Below are 24,969 nucleotides of genomic sequence, written 5' to 3'. Positions count from 1 at the left end.
CTGCCTGGACCTCCCTGCCGGGCGAGGGCGTACTGACCCGCCCCGGCCGGCACACGTCCTGAACCAGTGTCTCTTCCCAGGCCCTGAAGGCCTCCCCCTCCTCTCCGGCTCAACCTGCTCTTCCCTGCCCCCCTTAAAACTCACTGAAGCATGGAGAACTTGCGAAGGGAATGCGCAAACTGACACTGCAAAGCAGAGCAGGCAGTCACCAGGGGCTCGCCTGGCTGGGTGCCGGGCGGCTCTCCCCAGACACGCGGAGAACGCCGCATTAACCCCTTGCAGTGCCAACTGAGACGAGATGGTAAACTGCTGCAAGGGGGGCAGGAGGGGACCAGAGCCACATGGAGAACTCCCAGGGCACAGGCCACACAGTCCCAGCAGGATCCCAGCAGGACAATGCTGCCAGACGGCACAGGACTCCTGGAGGAGAAGCCAGGGGAACAAGTCCTACAGCCAGGATCAGAGGATACGTTTCTTTCTAAAAAACCTCGAAGAAGGTGTGGTGGCTTATGGGAGATGTTTCTTTAAACTGCTTTAAAACATTATATAATTTGGGATGGGGGGGGTTGGGGTTAGTTTTTGCTTTATCTTTTCTATAATATGATACAAGCCAATCATTTCTCAGCAGTGTGGACTTCCTGAGCAGATGGCCGTTTCCGCTAGTCTATTTGTTAGGCCGTCTCCCTGTGTATGAACGCGGGGCCCTCGGTGCCCGTGCTCCGGGCCCGACTGCGGGAGCAGAATCCCAGGCACCAGGAGCGCTTCCAGAGACAGCGAGGACTGCTGGCTGACCAGCCACAGATGGCGGTTCTCCATCATCCTGTGGTCAGGTCACGAGGGAAGCCCTGGGTCTGGCCCGAGCCCCAGCTCTCTGCGTGTTCCAGTGGCTGTGTCCTGCCCTCCGTGCAGCAGGACCCAGGCCACCATCGCCTGGCACCTCTCTCATGTCCCCCTGAGCTGTGTCCTTCTGTTTATGGCTAGTCTGCAAAGCACTAAGCATTCCTCAGGTGGCAACTGGAGTGGACACAGCTCCTAAATGGCATGCCCTCTGCGTCAGCACGGGCCAGGCAGCGGGTGCGGGCGGAATGCCACCCTTCAGATGGGGGTCAGCCACCCCATGAGGCACGCTTCCCCTTCCTCCAGTTCATAAACCCCGTCTTCACGGATGGGGCTGCTGTAGGGGCTGCTGGGCAGCAGGGAGGGGTAAGCACTTCCCCAAATCACGATGCGCCTGTGGACACTGAACGCAGACCCCACAGCCGCCCGTCTGGGCCTCACTCCCAAAAAGCCCAGACGGAGCGGTGCCGTACAATTCTCCAAACGCGAGAACCCAGGAATGAGCCTCCTCCTCGTGCAAAGGGCGCTCAAACAGGGCGGCCTCCCTGACACTTGGGGTCAGGGCACTGTCACTACACACTGACGAGTTTACCCGCAAGTCAGTGGTCTGAGATTACTCTCACATGACACAGAAGTCCTTGCTAACGTCACCACGTGGCCATGCGCACTGCGGCATCCGGCAGACACGCGGAATATTCGGTAACACCAGGCCGGCCGCCGGATGGGGTGCCTCAGAGCTCAGATCACGCTACCCTGCAGGGCGCACTGTGTGGATCACACACCGACGTTGCCCTGTCTGGAACCTGGCATGTCTGTCAGGTGAACGGTACTCACAGTGACAATGAAGGTGAGCACCACGAACACGAACCGAAGCCAAATCTCCAACTGGGAAAATGCAGGGTTGTAAGTCTTCCACTGAAACGGAAAAAGGGGAAACCATTTGAGAAAAACAAAAAAGGCATCTATAAGAAGTACACCACGGCATAGGGAACGGTCAAGAATACCGTAATAACTATGCATGAAGCCAGGTGGGCAGGGGAGGGGAGACCACCTGTAAGTACATTTGTCTAACCCACGCGCTGTACACTTGAAACTAACACAAAATCATACTCAGTGTCCAGTGTAATTGAAAACTAAAACTAAAATAAAAAGCAAAGAAACGAGTACAGTATACCAGAGTATTAGTAATAGTAATCTATAGATATAAGACTGCAGATAACTTAAAATGTTCTCCTTTCTTATAACTTTCTTATATGTCCTAAAATTTTAACACTTGGTACATTTTATTTTTATATGAAAGAACACAGACTTTGAAAATATTAATTACCTAGAGCTGAAAACTTTTTTTCTTAATCATTTTTCATTTTTCAACTACAGTTGACATACAATATTATATTAGTTGCAGTTGCACACCACAGTGGTTAGAGATTATATAACTTACCAAGTGCTCATCCTGACGAGTCTAGTACCCACCGGGCACCATACACAGTGTTCCTAGCACTATCGCCTGTGCCCCTTAGCTGTACTGCACACCCCGGCACTGTTCTGAGACCTCCGGTTTGTACCTCTTAATCCCTTCACCTTCCTCACCCAGTCCTCCCCCGCCCCTCCCATCCGGCAGCAGTCAAAATGTTCTCTGTATCTGAATAGTTTCCAATGGCATTATACTAATGATGCATCTGGCAGCTAAATTAGTCTATAATCATAATAAGAGCACTGGGCTTTTAAATCTTATAAGAAAATCTACACTGTCAATCGCTTTATTAGAGATTGCCAGGCTTTCTATTGAAAGAAACAGATTTTTAAAAAGATGTCAACTGTGAGTAGGTAGGATGTTCTAAAAAAAGATGAAGTGAAAGGTAAACATATCCACCTGAAAAGCACAGTGGAGTCGGTTGTCGGACCGCATGCTGACTGAGCCGTTTCACCACCCGGAGCCGAGGACAGAGCACCACGTGCTGACAGCGGGCGGAAGGCGGCCCTCCCAGCCCCAGCCACAGGCCAGAGTCACCAGCAGAGCCCAGAACACTGCCCCGCACTGGGCCAGTGAGCCCCATCACTAAGTGCATTGAATTAAAATCATCTGAGCTGTCTTAAAAACCCACTTCAGCAGAGTGACAGACACTAGATTAAAATTACTTCGCTGAAACATTAAAACACACACACACACACACACACACAATTTAAGACACGGGACACGAGGCAATGAAAGATGATTGTCCCTGGCTGACGGGGAGGTGCACCCTCTGCTGCGCTAGGGTGGGGGGACCCAAGCTGAGCCCATGGGCCCCTGAGCCGTGAACACACAGCTGCGATCCAGGGAGAAACTCAGCAGCTGTGACTCCCAGGACAGAGCACGGAGAAGACAGCAGCAGAGAGAGTGTGGACACCTGCCAACGTGGTCCCCACCCGCCTCACTGGGCGCCAGTCAACGCACGAGTGTGAGCAAACCGCCCAAGGCCGGGAAGACCCCAGAGGGCTGGCTGGCGCTCCCACAGGCCCACAGCAGCGCCTGGCCCCCGCAGGGAGGACCACAACCACAGGGGCAGGGGCTGCGCTCTCAGGCCGTTCCCTCCGTTCCCTCTGTGGGAGAAAGTCAGCATTAGTCTTAGGCTCATGCTGCTCTGGCCCCGCCTCGTGAAGTGGAAAAGCAAGGCCTGAAAAGATCAGACCATGTCCGAGTAACCTGACAACGGCCCTGAGCAAAGCTCACCAATATTTATAAGAATACAAGCTCTAGTAGTCAATAGTGTCTGGCACGGAATCAAAATACCAGACATGCAGAAAAGCAAGAGGATACGAACCATAATGAGGAAAAAACAAGCCAATCAAAACTGCCCGAGAAGTCACTGACGGCAGAACTGACGCAGGGACCCCGGGAAGCAGAGGGAAGGCCGGGCCGGGAAGCGGAGACCTGGAAAGGCTGCCCGTCGAGCAGCCCAGCAGACGCACCGAGACCGGGACCCTGAGCACACAGCAGAGGAACGAGCCAGAACGTCGTAGAGCAGTAGCACGCTGTGAGGCCACGCCAGGTGGCCCAACAGATGTGTAACTGGTGACCCTGACTTTCTGGGGCGGGGTGGGGGGGGGAAGGATTGAAAAAATATTTGAAAAGAAAAACAGCCAAAATGTTTCTAAATGTGATGAATATTGTAAACTCACAAATCCAAGAAGCTCAATGAACCCTAAGTATAAGAACTAAGAGAAAAAGTACGCCAAGGAATACCATAATCAAATTGTTTAAGTAAGTACAAGGGGAAATCTTAAAAGTGGAAGCAAGGGGGAGGGGAGGGGCATTATTACAAAGAATAAAGAGAAGGATAACAGGTATCTTGCCAGAAAAAGGCAAGCCAAAAGACAACAGTTTCAAAACACTGTGAAAACCACAATGTAGCACCACTATACACCCATCAGAAACGGCCAAAACTAAAAACGGACCATGGGGTGTTGACAAGACTGTGAAGCACCTGGAACGCTCCTGCACTGCTGTTGGCAATGTAACACAAGGCAGCCACTTTGTCCGTTTCTTTGACAGCTAAACACACTCCTACCAGGTGACCCAGCCATTCCATTCCTTGTATTCATGTATTCACCCAAGAGAAATGGAAGCACGTGTCCAAAGATTTGTGTACAGATGTTCACAGAAGCTTTGTTTTCAGCATCCCTGAACTGGAAATGGCTGATGGCATAAAGCATTACTGCTGTATCCACACGGTGGAATATCACTCAAAGACAAAAGGAATAAACTATTCATATGTCCAACATCACCAATCGATCTCAAAATGATTATGTTGAGAGAAAGAATTCAAACATATTATGACTCCATTTATGTAAAATTCTAAAAAAAAAAAAAAAAAGAATCTCTACTAAAAACATATCAGTGGTGGCCGAGGGATGAGACACTTTTAGGGGATGGAGATGCTTACTATCTTGTTATGGTGATGGTTTCCCAGGCACATACAGGTATCAAAATGGATCAAATTTTGTATCTTAAATAAGTGGACTTCACTGTATGTCAATTATACCTCAATAAAGCTACCAAACAAAAACCAACAGTTGCCAGTTGATGTTCACAGGGAAGTGAAGGACGAAGACTCAGGGCACATGATTGTGAAGTCGGAGACTCAGGGTCAAATTCCAGCTCTCCTGTTTCCTAGTTGGGCAACTGACTTACTCTCCCTGAACATCAGTTTTCTCCTCCACAGAATGGGGATACTATTACCTACTCTGTCAATTATTACAGCACTTAAATAAGGTGATGCATATAAAAGTTTAGCAGAGTGCCTGGCAAAGAGGAAAAGTTCAAGAAACAATAGCTGCTATTATAAATAGAAAACATAAACAACTATAGTTGTTGCTAAGTGTTTAACTGTGCAATGGTGTCATTTACAAAATGATCATGGGAGTCACTGTGAGCATTGATGAGGGTTGGTGTGAACATAATTAGAAAAAGTATAATGCATAACAATTGAAAAAATACATTCTAAGGCATAATCAAGAAGAGCAAAAAGAAATGTTGCCATCAGGAAAAAACTCACAAAATGTATTTAAAGTAACAGTGAAGAAGGTATGTATTTTTACCTGCAATGGATTAAAGGACTATAACTCGTAAGAAAGAAAACAACCATGCGTTCCCCTGACGGAGTGGGAGAGATTGTCTTAAGATTCTCTCAGAGCAGTACAAATCAACTCAATTTAAAAATTAGCACGAGAAAACAACGCTTCATTCAATAAAGGAAGCTCAACCTGAAATCCGCGTTTTAGTTCTACAAGGAGTCAGTTGAAGGGAGGGGAGACAGATGCGGAGTTGGGACGGGGAAGGCAGTGTGGGCCCAGAGCACGCACCAGTGTCTGACGCATAGCGGGCCCCCTGCGCCTGTCTGGCACCCAGCCCGGGCTTCCCGTCCTCCTGCTGTTCCGTCCCTGTCCCTTCCGACCCAGGGACCCACCTCCTCACACCACTGCCCTCTGGGACGCCGCCTCGTCAGCCGTGGAGATGAACCACCCCTGTGTTCCTCCGAGGCCAGACTATGCACACAGCTCCGTCTGAACAGGCTCTTCCCTTGAGTGAGCTCAGAGAACAGGCCCTGGCCCTCCACTACAGACAGCAGCCTTCTGGTTGCCCGGGTCTGGGACCTTCAGGGCCAGCAGGAGAAAGTTCCACAGAGAGTCTACCAAACAGCTGGCCACGCCTGCGCCAGCCACACAGTCAGGACAGAGGCCACTGTAGGGACCTAATTCTATGGAACCAGGGGGCGTGGTTTTTGCAGTTATTTTTAAGCACCAAAATGTATATTTGAAATTAAAAAGTAAAATAAGTAAAAGGAAATAGAGTAAAACCCCAGCAAACACGCAGGCTTTAGACTTTACTTGAACATCTTACGAGCTTACTGATCCCTTCTTGGCTTTTGTGTCAAGATCCTTTGCGTCCACAAAGCTGTCTTTGTCCTTTCAGAGACTGGGCTCACCGTGTCATACTGTGAACTGACATTTGGAATGAGCCTTGATTTTATGACCTGGGTCACTTAACCCTCATTAAAATCTCCAGGTTCTGGTCCAGTTCCTCTGTTCAACACTTGCTGAGCACCTACTCTGACTATAACGGGCACATATGACGTTGAATCTTGTGCGGACATGTAACGATTAAACTCAAAAAAAAGTAATCGGTAAAAATGCCTCCAGGAGCTACTGTTTTGGCAGAGAACAGAGATGTTATGACACGCTCAGAGTCCTCCGACAGGGAAGGCTCAGGAGCCCGGGCGAGAAGGGTTGGGCGGACGCACACACCCGGGAGACCCGTGCTGCTCCCGGCCGCCTGTGCAGCGGTCAGCAACGCCCCGGGAGCCGTTCCCATGCTCAGATGCAAGTCCTGAACACCGAAGTGAATGATACGACACAGAACCATTTGGGGGAAAGCCCAGCACGTGCGTTTGTAATCTGTCCCATGAGAACATTGTCGAGTGTGGTCCCAGCAGTCAGTCGGTGCTCATCAAGCCAGTCTTCCCAATCACAGGGAGCCCAGAGTGTCCTCTGGACAGGAAACTGAAGGACTAGGGAACACGGGTGTTTCCGTCTTACCCCCCAGTGGAAGGTCGTGGCTCAGGAAGAGAGCGGAGGAAACAAGCTGTGAACAGCTGCTAGGGTCACTCAAGAAGCCACCTGAAGAGCATTTAACCAGAGGTGTAAGAGGCCAGCGTAGCTGTGAGGACACAGGAACTGATGTGATGTGTGCAAAGCAGATTCTCACAAGATTTAGGACAAAATGACAGAAAAAAGAGTAGAAGCAACCTGCATGGCCTAAAGTCTACATTCCATTGCATATGCAGAGTGTGGCCAATGAAACAAACTTTTTTTTTTTAAATCAGTTGTATTTTTTAAATACTTTATTTATTGATTTTACAGAGACAAGAGAGAGAGCAGGGAGCACGGAATGAGAAGTATTAACTCATACTTGCTTCATGTTAGTTGTTCATTGCTTGTTTGTGGCACATGCCTTGACCAGGCAAGCCCAGGGTTTCAAACCGGCAACCTTGGAATTCCAGGCTGAAGGTTTACCCACTGCGCCACCACAGGCCAGATGAAACAAACTTTTAAAAAAACACAAAAGACAAACAGTATCTCCTAAGTACCTGCAAGACCTGGAGGGTGGTCTTGACTTGCAAGTGGCAATGGAGGTGGGCAGGACGCATTCAGAAGACTAAGAGCCGATAAAACAGGCAGAATGAACCAAATGATCACAGAACTGCGGTTCAAGACAAAAGGAGAGAAATCAAGCTTCTCAAGTTCAGGCGAGGTGGCGACAACAAGGCCAGACAAACCTCGATGCCTACACGCAGGCTGAGACAGGAAGGGGGTGTCAGCCATCCAGACTGAGCTGCAGGGCAGACGCGCTGTGCTGAAAACAAAGCATGGGCCGGCCGCGGTGGGCTTGCCCGGTGAGGATCCCCCCACAGGGTACAGAGACAACTAGGGTCATTTTCACTCGGAACTTGACCTTTCTCAAGGAGGAAGAACTGGCAAGTGAAACAACTGCTGAGCCCAGAGGAAGGTGACCCTTGGCCCTGGTGTCTTACGGAAGAGCCCAGGACACCACGACGCACAGTGGGAATGGACCCTAGACTCTGAGAACTCAGAACTCAAAACTCCAGTTGCCAAAAGTTTCCAAAATAACGCCAAGAAAAGGAACAGACACTCTCCTGATGAGCTCTGGTTCTTACAGTGCGGTACGTATTTTGTTAAGTTTTCACTGAAAGATAATACACTTACCAAAAACGGTACACATCTCCTATATGTACAGCTCAGTGAACTGTTACAAACTGAACACACCAGTGTCAACATTTCTTTTTTTTCTTCTTCTTTTTTTTTTTAATGTAGTTTTCTGAAGCTGGAAACGGGGAGAGACAGTCGGACAGACTCCCGCATGCGCCGGCCCGGGATCCACCTGGCACGCCCACCAGGGGCGACGCTCTGCCCACCAGGGGGCGATGCTCTGCCCCTCCAGGGCGTCGCTCTGTTGCGAACAGAGCCACTCTAGCACCTGGGGCAGAGGCCAAGGAGCCATCCCCAGCGCCCGGGCCATCTTTGCTCCAATGGAGCCTCGGCTGCAGGAAGGGAAGAGAGAGACAGAGAAGAAGGAGAGGGGGAGGGGTGGAGAAATAGATGGGTGCTTCTCCTGTGTTCCCTGGCCGGGAATTGAACCCGGGACTTCTGCACGCTAGGCCGACGCTCTACCACTGAGCCAACCGGCCAGGGCCTACCAGTGTCAACATTTCTGATCAGAAAACACAGCCCTTTTGGGTCACTCACCTGCCAAGAGGAACACAATCTGATTTAATCACACAGATTCGTTTTGCCTGCCTCTGTCATCTATATGAATGGAATCGTCCACTCTGTACTAGTATTGCTGTTTGGGTTGTTTCATTCGACAGGATGCTTATGAAAGTCACCCGCAATGCTGCATGTCATTGCACTCACTCGTTTGGCTGCTGTGTAGTACTCCGTTTCAGGGACAAACCAGTCTGTGTGCTCCTAGTGTGCTGAGCAGTGACGGTCTGCAGCGACTGACGGAATAGATATGATAATTCCTAGAACAAGTCTGTATGAGAACAGACTATATAGATATAAAGAAGGTGCTTGGAAAGCATCAAGGGAGAGGGGTCAAATCTGATAGAAGAGCTGGCATCTAAAGTAGGTCTTGTAATGTTAATAGAATTCAGAGCCAGAAGAGGACACTACAGGCTGTGGGAATAGTCTTAGCGAAGCCAGCCACTCAGGGCCTCGGGTCCACTGGTGTGTCAGGTCCTGTGTTAGGTGGGTGCAGGCATGAACTAGCCACTCTAGCCCAGTTTTGTCCTTTCTCTGCTTTCAGTGCTCGTCCTATCTTCCCTCTCTTACTCAGGTCTGGCGTGGGTCCCACATCCTTTGTGAATCATTCCTCAGTAATTCCAGTATTTTTGCTCCTTTCTGAAACCTTTTGGCATGTACTGTTCATGCATCTCATTTTGGCTGTAACCCAGTGCTGTAGGCTTTTAAAAAGTAGGGCAGGGAACAGAGCCTTTTCTTCACTGATACTGTCCCTTTAATAGTGCTTATTGCATAAACCTTTATTCCATTTTCAGGAGTTGAGAATGGAACTGGAGGAGAAACAGGATGTGTTTCGGTCTCTACTAAGATACAGCAGAGCTGCTATCACTTGAGAACCACCCAGCCAAGCAGACTGTGGAGGTATGGACTGGAGGGTGTGTGAGGGCCAAGTGCTCAGAGGCAGTTGTTATAAAAGTGTTCAAATCAGTGGCTTTGTTCTGCTGAAAGACCTGGAGGAATGATGGGAACATTTGTCTTGGTCTTCTCCCTTTTCGTCTCAGCCCTCAAAAGACTGCAAACAGTTTAGATGGTCTAAGAAGAATACTATGAAAAACAAGAAGGGATATTGACTCCTAACTTCACGGGGAAAATGACTTGGACCATATTTTTTCAAGTAACTGCCCAGACAGATCCTCTTGTTGATGTGGTAGCATTGCCCAGAGAGGAAAGATGGTAGAGGAACTCAGGAGGGGGTTGTTTATGCCTGAGTTTTGCTGCCTAGATCCTTTAGTTGCAACTGAGTGTGGAGAGGCCTTTTCTGTGTAACCCCTTCTTACAAGACCATGTTAGATAAAAGACAAGCCTCTTGCTTACGGGAAGCACTGAGCAGGTGCCAGTCAAGTACCTCCATGTATCTTCTGTAGTCCTCCCTATCCTTAGGAGATTGTACTTGGAGGAGAGTGTTGTGCGTGTATTGGGTGTGTTGATTTCATGCTGCTCTGCCTGTGCTTGGTGGTTGCAGGCTTACAGCGCCGCTGTCCAGTCCCAGTTGCAGTGCGTGAAGCAGCTGTGCTTGTGTGTCGAGCAGCATGTGAAGGAGAATACTGCTTACTTTCAGGTATGTGGGCTGTGTGTTTCTCTGCATGCATGCCTTTGTGTAAGTATGTGTGTATCAGAGACTGAGGAGAATATTTTCATTCTGGAAAAAGATTGTGTGTGCACATGCATATACATGGGGAAGGCAAAGTTAATCTCACCTGTGTCAGTTAGCTTCTATTGTATAAACCAGCACCCTAAAACTAAGTTGCTTAAAACAGCAATCATTTAGGTAGTTAATGATTCTATGGTTTGACACTTAGGGCTCTGCTCAGCTGCGTGGTCTTCTCATCTTACCTGGCTGAATCATGACTGCAGGCAGCTGGCAGGCAGGCTGGGGTTGGTGGGTCCCTAACAGCATCACTCCATGTCTGACGTCATCTGAGGTGAGGAGCTACAGGTCTGTACACAGGTCTGTAGCACCCAGCAGGTTATTCTGGACTTCTCCACGTGGTGCCTCTGTCCACAAACAGCCAGAGAGAGGGAGCCCCAGTGCACCAGCGCCTGTCTGCGGCCTTGCTTAGTAACAGGCCAGTGGCCAAAGGAAGTCATGTGGCCATGCCCAGCTTCCAGGGGAGGAGAAATAGACTCCATCTCTTGATGGCAAGACCTATAGAATAACAGGGCCATTTTTTTTTCTACAGTCTCTCACAGAATGAAGGATATGCTACTTGTATTCAAATGAGGGTAGGCAGAGACAATAAATTATTATCTCTTTGGTTTTGCCCTAAGTTGAATATTCTTCCTGATGATTTTGTAATTATACCAACAAATTAAAACATTTGATAACTCAACATCTAGGCTTTTGTGAACTATACCTCACAGCCCAGTGCTGTCCCTAGTAAGAAGTCAAGAGGAATGAGCAGAGCTTTCTGGGGGGGGGTGAAGCTGGCTGACTTTTCCACAGTGCTCAGCAGGCTTTGTGCTAGTCACCAGTAATAGTTCTAGGCCACGGCATCATAAAAGCTCCTGTTTATACTTTCATGGCCTTTGTAATGAACGCTCACTGAGTCGGGAGAGTGTAATCGGCTCTGCTCGGCTCTGCGCAGTAGGCTGTCTCAGTTAAGGTCTTGGTGTTGTGTTGTAGTGAGCACAAGGCACCCCTCCCGTCTGTCCCCACAGTTCTTCAGTGATGCATGAGACCTGGAGTCTTTCTTGAGGAACCTCCAAGACTCCATCAAGCAAAAATACTCCTTGTGACCATAACACCAGCTTATCCCACCTCAAGGACCTGCTCCAGGACTCCATGGTGGGTGTTGCATCAGTGGGACGATTACAGAAAGGAGCTCTGAGAAACAGGGTAAACCTATCAGCTGCTGCTGTTTATATCCTTGAAAGCTCCAGGCAGTGGGTCATTGTTTTTATGTTTGGCTCACATTCAAATAAAGTTTAATCAGTTTGTTCCCTTTCCTTTTTTCCTTTCTTTCTTTAAAGACATTGCTAATAATATTCCTTTGGGTACATTATTGAAGTAAAGGGCTAGTCATCTCCCCTGAGCCTCTTAGCGCTCATCATACTTTCTTTGCCTTGTTCCTGTCTGTTTCAGTTCTGTAGTTGGAGCCAGAGATGAGGTGTAGAGCAACAAAAGTAGGGTTGAAAGGGATTAACTGACATCAGATTCTTCTTCACTCAGAAAACCCCTATGAAACTAGACTTGAGCCAAATTTCTCCTCCTTGGCAATTTTCCTTTGGTAATGATGAGGTACTAGAAAATTGAATTTAATTAAGGACATTAAAATCTTACTTAGAGGTAATGCTATATTTCCCAGTTTATTTACGTAGCAATATTTACTTTAAAAAAATATAGTATTGCATTTAGTATTTAACCCAAATCAATTTTACCTTCATTTCCTCCAATGAACTGTCCCTTCAGGAGTGCTGTAATGAAATCAGCAGGACTACTTCCATTTATTGAATGTCTATTATGTAGAGTTGGCAAGACAAGGCTCAAGGTACATCTCTCAGTAAGATAGAAATATGTTTGTAATAGAGAAATTACTTTTCCTGTAGGAGAAGCCAGGGGACCCTCACACTTCAATAGAAGATTATAAATAAGAAAAGCAGAATAACTCAAAACAATGCCATTTGTTTTGTGCGTAAGACTTGGGCACTTATGAATGTTGGTTGGTGGCTTTATATATATATATATATAGTTAGAGGAATTATAAACCTGTGAATGAGTTTGCATTCAGTGTTTCACCTGGGCAGATAATCTGTTATTTTGGAATGAAGGGTAAAAACCTGACTTTTCAGATGTTGTCTCTAGAATGTCTCTTTCGGAGGTACTTCAGGTATGAAGGAGGATTATAATAATCCTTGGCTGTTATCTCCTCCCTCCCACAGAGTACCTTCCTGTTGTAGGGTAACTCCTCTGCAATTGTTGTCATATCTTGTCTTCTCAAGGGTCGCTGCTCTGTGCCCTCCTCTCCAGGTCAGGGGCATCGGGTTGGTGGCATCCTCAGGGCATGGAGTCACCTGGGTCTGCTCCTCAGCTTGTCCTCAGCTTTCCGTCAGGTTCTGGAGCATCTGTCCTGGCTTCTGGTTCTTTTCAGAACTTTTACCATGCTGAGCACTTGGTGTCTTGAGTTTGAGATGTTTGGCTATGGGTTAGACAGAAATTGCCATCTTTATTGCAAGGCAAATGACATGGGTGGATGAGCTTGCAAGTATGGAACAGTGAGGCTGTCTCCCTGATAGAATCCATTCCTCTTTCTTAACTAATAAGTCCAAGTTGTATTTCTTCCAATCATGCTCCCCGGGACAGGCACAGGTAGTTTATTTAAGCATTTCTTTTTTTAACTTGCATATTCTTAATTCCTTAATGACATTTCATAACATTATTAACTCTTTACTCTCATTACATTTATTTCCATCCTAAGAAAGCCCTTTTCTGGGAGTTTTTGTACCTTGAAACGGGCTCAAAACATTCTGGTTAATCTTTTACGTTAATGGAATTGGCAGTAGATCGCTATCAATTTTGTTGACAAGAGGTTCATTAGTTTTTACGATAATTGGGTTTGCAGAGACATGAGAGTTTTAATTTTGCATGGTACTGCTTTCAAACCAATCAAATTTACATGATTGTCACACAGCAAGGCACTAAAAGGTGAATCCTAAATCATTTGTCGCAATGCCTTCACCAACAGTATTGATTTGTAGATTGTTGGTTGGAGAGCTAAGATCTTTCTGGAGAAAGTTTGACTCAATTAAAAAAAGTAAAACATTTGTGGTGGATATAATTTAAAGTTTTTAAAGAACTTAACTCTAGCTTTTCCTAAGCAGAAGGCAAGAACTGGCTTTTCCCATTGAGAAGTTGAATAACAACAATAACAACATGGTTGTTACTATTTTTTAATTTGTGTGTTCTTTGAACTTTATTTGGGGAAATCCTTTGCTAGCTTTATAGTTGTATTTGGCAGCTAGAAGGTCTTTTTCTTTTATTTTTATTTTTTGCCTGTAGCTTTTCTGGTTCCTTGAAAGGGCACAGGAAAAAAACTGCAAAATTTGAGTCCAAATGCACTTGGTGGAAGACAGAAACGGTCTCTCCTTCTTCCTCTACCCCCGTGTTTCTAAGATGGCTCCACTAACAATTCTTGAACTGAGAAATGACATTCTCTAAGGGAGTGGAGTATTCAGTTTTTGTTAGTTACTCTGATTAGCAACATTAGTGTCCTTTTTATTTTCTTCTCATTTTGTAGGATGAAAAGGAGCAGCTTATACAGTCTAAGAGTTCTGTTGCCAGTCTTGTTGGGAGATCAAAAACAATTGTTCCCGCCCTGGCCGGTTGGCTCCGCAGTAGAGCGTCAGCCTGGCATGCAGGAGTCTGGGTTCGATTCCCAAATTCCATTCCCAGCCAGGGCACACAGGAGAAGCACCCATCTGCTTCTCCACCCCTACCCCTCTCCTTCCTCTCTGTCTCTCTCTTCCCCTCCCGCAGCGAGGCTCCATTGGAGCAAAGATGGCCCGGGCGCTGGGGATGGCTCTGTGGCCTCTGCCTCAGGCGCTAGAGTGGCTCTGGATGCAACAGCGACGCCCCAGAGGGGCTGAGCATCACCCCCTGGTGGGTATGCTGGGTGGATCCCGGTAGAGCGCATTCGGGAGTCTGTCTGACTGCCTCCCCGTTCCCAGCTTCAGAAAAATGGAAAACAAAAACAAAAACAAAAAAACAACAATTGTTCCGTTAAAGCCATGAAGTCCTGACCATGTGCTGAAGAGCGCCATTTCTCTGCACGCCATCTGTGACTACCGCCATCTGTGACTACCGGCAGATCGAGGTAAGGAGAGGGAACGGGTATTCTGGCTCTAGAGGGACATGAGGGACAAGGGAAGCTTCCTCATAGAGTTATGACAGTAAGGAAAAATCAAATGATAAAGAGTGGGATTTTTTGTCTGTTTTTTAAATTTTTTTTTAATTTTTTTTTTTAAACAGAGACAGAGAGTCAGAGAGAGAAATAGACAAGGACAAACAGGAACAGAGAGATGAGAAGCATCAATCCTTAGTTTTTTATTGCGCTTTGCGACACACCCTAGTTGTTCATTGATTGCTTTCTCATATGTGCCCTGACTGCGGGCCTTCAGCAGACCGAGAAACCCCTTGCTTGAGCCAGCGACCTTGCATCCAAACTGGTGAGCTTTTGCTCAAACCAGATGAGTTTGCACTCAAGCTGGCAACCTCGGGGTCTCGAACCCGGGTCCTTCCACATCCCAGTCCGATGCTCTATCCACTGCACCACCGTCTGGTCAGGCAAGAGACTTTTTAAAATTTAGAATTTTTTTTTTTTTTTTCATTTTTCAAAAGCTGGAAACAAGGAGGCAGTCAGACAGACTCCCGCATGCGCCTGACCGGGATCCACCCGGCATGACCACCAGGGGTGATGCTCTGCCCCTCTGGGGCGTAGCTGTGCTGCATCCAGAGCCATTCTAGCACCTGAGGCAGAGGCCACAGTGCCATTCCCAGCGCCCGGGCCATCTTTGCTCCAATGGAGCCTTGGCTGCTGGAGGGGAAGAGAGAGACAGAGAGGAAGGAGAGGGGGAAGGGTGGAGAAGCAGATGGGCGCTTCTCCTGTGTGCCCTGGCCGGGAATTGAACCCAGGACTCCCACATGCCAGGCCGACGCTCCACCACTGAGCCAACTGGCCAGGACCAAAATTTAGATTTTTTTTTTTCCCTGAAGCTGGAAATGGGGAGAGACAGTCAGACAGACTCCTGCATGCGCCCAACCGGGATCCATCCGGCACACCCACCAGGGGCGACGCTCTGCCCACCAGGGGGCGATGCTCTGCCCCTCCGGGGCGTCGCTCTGCTGTGACCAGAGCCACTCTAGCGCCTGGGGCAGAGGCCAAGGAGCTATCCCCAGCGCCCAGGCCATCTTTGCTCCAATGGAGCCTTGGCTGCGGGAGGGGAAGAGAGAGACAGAGAGGAAGGAGGGGGTGGGGGTGGAGAAGCAAATGGGCATTTCTCCTATGTGCCCTGGCTGGGAATCAAACCCGGTTCCCCCACACGCCAGGCCAACGCTCTACCGCTGAGCCAACTGGCCAGGGCCAAAATTTAGACATTTTTAAACTTTTTTATTTATTGACCTTAGAGGAGAGAGAAAGAAAGGGGGTGAGGGGATGAGCAGGATGCGTCAACTCATAGTAGTTGCTTCTCATACGTGCCTTGACCAGACAAGCCCAGGGTTTTGAATTGGTGACCCCAGCATTCCAGGTCAATGCTCTGTCCACTGTGCTACTACAGGTCAGGCTAACGTTTAGACTTTAGACATGCTCAAATCTCTTCTGTCATTTTCTTTTAAAAGCTTCAACTTTATTAATAATAATTTGCTCCCGACCTATGTGATTGGCTTCATCATCTACCCAGCTGCCTAAGTGGTGACAGAAGTGGTACTTGGTAGCACCTGGGAGATACCTTTGACTTCTCCCTCGTCCCCTATGGCTAGTAGGACTGCCAAGTCAGTACTGACTTATAAATAAATAAATAAATAAATATCCTTTAGCTGTTCCTTTTTCTATCCCAAGTTTCTCTCACTTGGATCATTGTATCAGCTTCCTCATCCAATGCGTTCTTTTTCTTCTTCTTCTTTTTTTTCCAAGTGAGAGGAGGGGAGATAGAAAGACAGAGTCCCACATGTGTCCTAACGGGGATCCACCCAGCAACTCCTGTCTGGGGCCGATGCTCTGCCCATCTGGGACAATGGCTTGCAACCAAACTAGTTTTAGCACCTTAGGTGGAAGCTCCCCAGTGCCATCCTCAGCACCCAGGGCAATGTCCTCAAACCAGCCGAACCATGGCTGCAAGAGGACAAGAGAGAGAGAGAGAGAGAGAGAGAGAGAGAGAGAAAAGAGGGAGGTGTGGAGAAGCAGATGGTCACTTCTCCTCTGTGCACTAACCAGGAATTGAACTGGGACATCCACATACTGGGCCGACCATCTACCACTGAGCCACCAACCAGGGCTCTAATGCATTCTTTTTTTTTTTTTGTACTTTCTGAAGCTGGAAATAGGGAGGCAGTCAGACAGACTCCCGCATGTGCCCGACCGGGATCCACTGGCACGCCCACCAGGGGGCGATGCTCTTTCTATCTGGGGCGTCGCTCTGTTACGACCAGAGCCACTGTCGTGCCTGGGGCAGAGGCCAAGGAGCCATCCCCAGTGCCTGGGCCATCTTTTGCTCCAATGGAGCTTCGGCTGCGGGAGGGGAAGAGAGAGACAGAGAGGAAGGAGAGGGGGAGGGGTGGAAGGAGAGGGGGAGGGGGAGGGATGGGCACCTCTCCTGTGTGCCCTGGCTGGGAATCGAACCCGGGACTTCCTCACGCCAGGCCAACGCTCTACCACTGAGCCAACCGGCCAGGGTTCTAATGCATTCTTTATCCAACCACCAGCATGATCATTTACAAAGAATTGTCACTCCCCTGCTTAAGTCCTACAGCAATTCCCCTTTCTATTTAGAAAGTCTAAATTCCTTAGTATGGCTTCAGATGTCTGAATAATTTTTTTTTTACCTCTCTGGCCAAGATCATGTCTCTTCCGTGCATTCTCAGTAAATTTTATTATTCACACAGTATTGTAACTGTATACCCCTTGAGAATATGTGGAATATAGACCATGTTTGTCAGATTTCCATTTTACCATTTTTATCTCTAGTGGCCTAGCACACTTTCAGGTACATGGCTGGCTTGATAAATATTGGTTATACAAAAGAATGTATGAACTTCTCCTGCACTTTTCTGTCTCAATATTTGTCTATAAAATAGTGATAACACTAGGTTACTTATCTCCCAAGAGAAAGTCCTGATAATTCCAAATACTTAACGGTTTTCAAGGATTTGGGTGGGATGACAGGAAGGGAGGAGGAGGAAGTATCACAAAAGCAAAGTTGTGAGTATTCATTATGTCTATTTCATTTTTATTCTACTGGTTGATTATGTGAGAGATTGCTCTTGGAGGTCGTAACAGTCTCTTTCTACCCTTCATTTACCGCGTTATTTGACATGTACCAGGCATTTCATAAACACTCGCTTTCTGGATTTATTTGACATCTGCACCCTTTCCTGTGTTTTGTATTTTTACATGTTATCTTTTTGTCTGAATCAGGAACTCTCCCTAAGTGATGGCAGATCTCCAAAATGATTTTTTCTTACAGATTTCATAGCCTTGAGGTCAGGCCCCAGGTAATAATGGGTTGTTGATTTATCCATTAGCAATTATTTCTAAATTTGTCTCTTCAGATCACTATATGCAAGAATGACGAATGTGTATTGTAAGATAATTCACAGAGGACCAAGTGGAAAGTGATCAGCCCCACAGAGAATGAGGCAATGGTGCCATCTGTTTGCTTCCTCATCACTCCACCCAATAAGGATGCCATTGTGATGGCCAGCAGGTGACTTTGCTCAGCTGTCCCTGTGTGCTTCCACCTCTGCTGTTTGTCCTGGGAGCACAGATATAGGGACAGTCTGCGTTTATGATCTTGAACAGAGGGACCCAATTTTAGTTTCTTTTGGGAAAGACTTTCTATTAGAATTTCAAGTCTTACACTCCCAGCCACAAGTAGAGTTTCAGTAAATGCTTATGTTCAGTTGAGATGTTTTCTTCTTAGTTTTTTTTTTTTAATTCATGAGAAAAGGGGGAGGCAGAGACATACTCCTGCATGTACCCCAACTGGGATCACTTGCAGCAAACCTACTAGGAGGTGATGCTCTGCCCATCTGGGGCCATTGCTTTGTTTCTCCAGCTGAGCTTTTCTTAGTACCTAAGGAGGAAGCCATGGAGCTATCCTTACTTAGTGCCTGGGACCACCTTGCTTTAACTGAACCATGGCTGCTGGAGGCGAAGATGGAGAGAAAGAGAGAAGCGAGAGGGAGGTGAGTGGAGAGGCAGGTGGTCACTTCTTCTATGTACCTTGACCTGGGATTGAACCTGGTACATCTACATGCTGGGCTGACACTCTACAACTGAGCCAACCAGCCATGGCTGAGATATATTTAGTAATAATTTTTTTTTTTCTGAAGCTGGAAACGGGGAGAGACAGACAGACTCCCGCATGCGCCCGAACGGGATCCACCCGGCACGCCCACCAGGGGCGATGCTCTGCCCCTTTGGGGCGTCCCTCTGCCGCGAACAGAGCCACTCTAGCACCTGGGGCAGAGGCCAAGGAGCCATCCCCAGCACCCGGGCCATCTTTGCTCCAATGGAGCCTTGGCTGCGGGAGGGGAAGAGAGAGACAGAGAGGAAGGAGGGGGGGGTGGAGAAGCAAATTGGCGCTTCTCCTATGTGCCCTGGCTGGAAATCGAACCGGGGTCCCCCACACGCCAGGCCGACGCTCTACCGCTGAGCCAACCTGCCAGGGCCAATTCTTTTTTAAAAGAATTCTTGGTTATAAATAGCTTATTTTCAGATTGATATTTTATATTATTTTTTTTTTTTTTGTATTTTTCTGAAGCTGGAAACGGGGAGAGACAGTCAGACAGACTCCCGCATGCGCCCAACCGGGATCTGTAGCACTCGCCGGGTAAAACAGACACTGGAGACGTTTGGAGAGTTTAAGACAAATCTTTATGGCCAAAAGAAATAGAGAACAAAACAGAAAAATAAAACCTGCGCAGGGGTGGACTCAAGCGGTAGTACCACGAGCCACACCTAGCGCCTACAGTCTAGGGGTTTTTATAGCGTAGCAAGCAAGCAGTTCATACAGAAGCGGATTTGGCATTCAGCAATTGGCTCTTCTAAATTAATTTTTTAGTCATGTGCCTTAGTAACCAGTCATGCAGTTGAAAACCTCCAGCTGGAAAATGTCCCTATCTAACCCCCAGGATGCGGTCACATTAACTATCTTAGGAGTTTTTATGACTTCCTTATCTCTGGGACTCATCTGTCCTAGTCATCCTGGGAGTCTAACGACTTCCTTATCTCTAGGACTCATCTGTCTTATTCATCCTGGGAGTCTGGTCTCATCTATTCTAAGAATGTGCTGTACTTACTGGACTAGTTCCTTTTAAGTTATTTTCCTCAAGCCTATTAATGTATTCTATAGTTTTTATTCGACTGTCACAGATCCACCCGGCACGCCCACTAGGGGGCGATGCTCTGCCCTTGGGGGGGGGTCGCTCTGTTGCAACCAGGGCCACTCTAGCACCTGGGGCAAAGGCCAAGGAGCCATCCCCAGCGCTCAGGCCATCTTTGCTCCAATGGAGTCTCTCTGCGGAAGGGGAAGAGAGAGACAGAGAGGAAGGAGAGGGGGAGGGGTTGAGAAGCAGATGGGCGCTTCTCCTGTGTGCCCTGGCCGGGAATCAAACCTGAGAATTCTGCATGCCAGGTTGATGCTCTGCCATTGAGCCAACCGGCCATGGCTTCTCAGATTGATATTTTAATGATAGCTATTTTTTTCTTTAATTTATATTTTATTAGAGTAATATGTACATATTGACGGTTGAATTATACCAAAGAGTTTATAATAAGACCTACCAACCACCCTCCCCATCCCAGAGTTCTGCTTTCCAGAGTCAACTATTTTCAACTCTTTGAAGCAGATTTTTCTGGTTTTAATTCCAAATTTCTTAATCATGTGATTTTTTTTCCCTATTTTCTGATTTTTTTCAACTTTGTTGACTTCCTCCTCTTGGAAATTAACATTTAGCTTGCTACACATACACCTGCATACACTTCTTTTTCCATCTTCCAAATGTAGTTATGTCACAAGTTTTGTTTAAATTGATACTTTGCGTTACCACATTAAATGGTTTATGGCTGAGCCACAGGTTGATGACTGTGGGGAATTGCTGTGAGGTGTCTTCTCCTTGGGCCTTTCTGCTCTGAGCTCATCCTCAGCCACTCTCCTTGCTTGTGCTTGGCTCTGGGACTCTCATCTTTTTACTGTTTCTCAGGCACCCCAAGCATACCCTTGCCTCAGGCCCTTCTCTTTTCTGTGAATATTGATGGGATTTACTCCCCTACTCACTGCCTGTCACTTTCTGTCTCCTTTATTCATCTTTCTTTTTCTCCATGAAACTTAACACAGACTAGCAGATAATATATTTGTTTATTGCTTCTCCCCTCCTCTTAGAAGTTCCAAAAGAATAGAGGTTTTTGTTTCTTTTTTTTTCTGTTTTGTTTACTTTGTAGCTTTAGCACCTAGAACTAGTGCTGGAACATAGTAGGTGCTCGGAGGTGGTTGTTGAAGGAAAGAGTGAATGAGTAGGTGACTGAAAATATGTATAGGTAGATTACTTCATTTACTTTCTTGTATGGCTTCATGTTTCCTTGAAAGTGATAATTGTTTTGCTTTTAAGTTTGATTAGTTGTTGTCTATTTGCATATTACAGATATAAGGCCAGTGGCCTTGGCCATGCAGGTTCACATTGGATTTGGGCAGACTTAGGTAAAGGAACTGTGGAGCCAAAAAATGCTAGGCCATTCTGTTTATTAGAGTCTTGCAACAGCTGATGAGCAAGCCAAAAACAGGCCAGGGTGGGGGGAACCCCTTCCTTGGCAAACTGTAGCAAACAGTGGCCCTTCCCAAGCTGGCAGGCAATCTGCAATTTGCGATCTGCTGCCCTGAGGGCGAGCGCCCGCAGCCTTACCTAGACTACACCCACATGGTGCTGCCCTGTACTCATGCACCAATCAGGCCAAGTACAAGCAAGCAAGCATACACACTTACCACACACTTTTTTGCCCAACAATGACTTTATTTTCAAGCTCTCCTACATTTCTCTAAACGACATCACAATGTGGCCAATCACCGTTGATCATTTTCATTTTTATATTCTCTTGGAAACATCTCTTTTGGGTCGTCCTGTCTTCCTTTCCAGTCTGAATCTGCGGTGGGAGCTGCTTCAGTACTGCCTCCCTGGCTTGTACTCATCTTCATCCCGAAGATCTTCTCTACCTCTCTTCGGCGCTGGGCCCTCTGGTTCCTAGAAACCAACTCTTATCTGTTGGTCTATTTCCTGGATTGGGAGAGTCCACTCTCTAGGAACCTCCTGAGAAAAAGTCCATGGGAAGTAAATTTTTTGAGACCTCTCATATCTGAAACTGTCTTTCTTCTCCCTTCATAACGAATTGTCCAGTTATGAATTTCTATAACATGAAGGCACTGTTCCACTGTTGTTTAGCTTCCAGGGTTTGCTAAACTGTATTTTGAGAAGTACAGTTCTATTCTCATTCTTTATCTTTCTTTTTTAAAGTTTACTTACCTATCAAATTCTCCCTTTGTAGTAGTGAGCAGTCCTATAGTTTGACAGATGCACAGAATTGTAGATCCTCTCATACAGTCACAGTATAGATCAGTTTGATACTTTGACTTCCTGAATGAAATCTGTATCTCTCTGATGCTTTTGAAATCCTAGCTTGTCTTTAATTTTTGGAGGGAATGCTTTGTTTTCAGGGGAAGCTTTATGCTAATTCTGAACACAGACTGAAAACACACATCTTTGAGATCTGGGGAAAATTTTCTTGGACTAGTTCTTGAATTGTTTCCTTCCCTATGTTCTGTTCTTGCCTTAAGAACTCTCATTTGTCAGATATTGGACCTCCTATACTGATTCTCTAATTTTCTTTCTGTTTTATATTTTTCTGTGTTTTTGTTCTTTGAGATTTTCTGAACTTTTATTTCAACTTTGCTGATATTTTAGTGGGGTTTTTGGAAAAGGGGAAGATAAATTAATGAGTTTAATGTCTTTTATTTAACTGTCAATCTTGGCTTCTAGTTTTTCATCCTACTTTGGTATCTCATGTTTCTAAACTTGAAGAAATCCATGGTAATTTGATATTTGTTGCTTGTGTCTGAATATCTGTGAGTTTAAGTCTTCCAGAAGTTGAGACTGAATTAGGGAATGGGATGCTTACAAAAAAAGTCTTCTTCTCAAGCAGTTTCCTTCAATCTGCCAGATGAACTTTTAAATAGCTAATAGCAATCATTTTTGAAGTGTTGAGGTTGACATTTTCAACAATTCCAAATGAGGTTCTTTTATCTCTGATTTTCTCTGTAATTGTTTTCCCTGGGTATTTCCTCTGACTTCTCATAATTATATTACATGCAGGTAACATTTATGAGATTGCTAAATGTGTGCTGATATAAAATACATGATAGCATAGCAAATCCAAATTGTTTGAGGATCTCTATTAACTTAGTTCTAAAGATTCCTGGGTTTTTAGTGTCTGACTTACTCATCTTCCCAGCTCAGCATACACACTCAGTTCTGCTAAAGTAATCACATTTATTCCTTAGAGGGTCCCTAATGTGAAGCTGAAGTCTTACAAAAGCTATGCCCTGGCTCTGTGTTGTTCCTAGAGTGGAGTAGTCTTATCAGAAGGTCATGGCCCTTTGGCATCAGCTACATGTTAACACCAAAAGCCTTATCTCCTGGAACTACCTGAGGAAGGACCTTGACCTTATAAAGACCTGGAACCTGGAAAAGGTAATTATGAAAGAAAGCATGAGCCCAGGCTCATATCCTATTGGCAAGTTTTTTCCCTACTCACCCAATCAGAAAACAAAAGGGTCAGGGAGACTGGTTCAATGTTAAGGGCCTGTGGCTTTTAACAGGTTCAATGTTAAGGAAATTTCTGATGAAAATATATAACCTATTTGGTCCTCTTGGCAGAGAGAGAAGGGTGCAGGCTTCTCGCTGCAGGATAAAAATCTCTTCTGCATAAGTGTATGTCGCAGGGGACTATGGTGAATTAACCGTTATTAAGGGTTATGTCCAAGGGGGCACAGAGGGTGCTTCTGGGTGCTAGTGATGTTCTGTTTCTTTCAGACAAGTTCAATTTGTGAAAAATCAGCATGTTTACAGTTATGGTTTGTACATAATTTTGTGTCTGTTAAATGTCAATAAAAAGGAGAAAGAAAGTATTATGTTCCCATTCTATTGAAATTTCTTGTGGCTTTTCCTGCCTAGCTTGGGTCATCAACCCCAGGGGACTGGCACCAAGTGATGAAGACCCTGCAGGCCCACGACGAGGACTTCCTTCAGGACAGCCGGGACTCAGTGCTCCTCTCAGTGGCGGACCGTCTGCGTTTGGAAGAGGAAGTGGAGGCTTGTAAAACCCACTTCCAGCACCTGATGCAATCCATGGAGAACGGTGTGTGCCTGGGAAGAGGAGGGTCCTGGTGGAATGAGCCCTCATGTAAACTAGAAAGTGCTATCACCACTCAAACTAAAACCTTGAAAGAGAGAAACTTGTAGAGATGAATTCAGATCAGGGAAGAAGAGGCCATATTTTAGTCTATGTTGCTAATCAATCCTTTACCTTGTCTTGTGGAAATAAAGTGTTTGGATCCTTAAAGATCATTATATAATGCAGGGAATTTAGGCCCAGGCATAAGGTTGCCCATGTAAGGCCTTGCTTTCATTGGTGGACTGTCGGTTCTGCCGGAACCATTGGTTCCCTGTGTCTGAGGGTGGAGCTGCTGTGCCCAGGTTTGCTGATCTCTGGTGTGGTGCTTGATGGTCTTCTGTGCTTGTGTATTCACAGAGGACAAAGAGGAAACAGTGGCCAAGATGTACATTTCAGAGCTGAAGAATATCCGGCTGCGCCTGGAGGAGTGTGAGCAGAGGCTAGTCAAAGGAATTCAGACTCCAGCCAGCTCTAGGATCGACAAGGATGCCTGCAGGACAGTGCATTAAGGATCGCAGAGCAAGAGGTATGCACTAAGGGCAAAGCGAGTGTTGGTTGCACAGTGAATGCTTTCAGAATGAATTGGGTGGCAAGAGAGTATGTCCAAACTGCCTTAGAACCTAATAAATGTTCTTTCATTATTTATTATTCATTTCAGCGGTTTCAGTGACAAAGCTAATGTTGTGATATTTTGGTTCCTAGGATCTGTTTGCAGAAATTGAGACAAATCAGACAAAACTGGACCAGTGTCAAAAATTTTCCCAGCAGTTCTCCACTATTGTAGAGGTAACTACCACACCCCAAAGGGAACGTAGTGATCACCAGCATAGGAACACCTGCACTGTCGCTGCAGGTTTTTCACTGTCACTCCTCTGCTCCAGGCTGGAGCCTCCCTCAGCTGATGCAGATGTGCACTGCTCCTGGCCCTGCATTTCAGGATGCTCAGGGAGGTACCAGACATAAACCATGATTTGAGGAATCTTCATTTGGATGACACGCAGGCCTCCTAAACTTAACATGTCAAAACAGTATTTGGGTTTTCTCTCCATGTTGCTTATATCAGGATATAGTGTCACCATTTTCCTACTTGCTGAGACAAAAACCCAAGAGTCAC

The 24,969-nt window shown here is 46.5% G+C and overlaps 1 pseudogene; it reads left to right on the top strand.

Annotated features, from left to right (window-relative positions):
- LOC136316080 (microtubule-actin cross-linking factor 1, isoforms 6/7-like) overlaps window positions 1–24,969 on the top strand; it is a 63,833-nt pseudogene that overhangs the window by 3,572 nt on the left and 35,292 nt on the right.

This window comes from Saccopteryx bilineata, chromosome 12 (genome assembly GCF_036850765.1).
Source record: "Saccopteryx bilineata isolate mSacBil1 chromosome 12, mSacBil1_pri_phased_curated, whole genome shotgun sequence".
Taxonomy (NCBI): Eukaryota; Metazoa; Chordata; class Mammalia; order Chiroptera; family Emballonuridae; genus Saccopteryx; species Saccopteryx bilineata.
The sequence above is the reverse complement of the archived record's forward strand: the minus strand, read 5'-3'. Positions and strand labels throughout refer to the sequence as shown.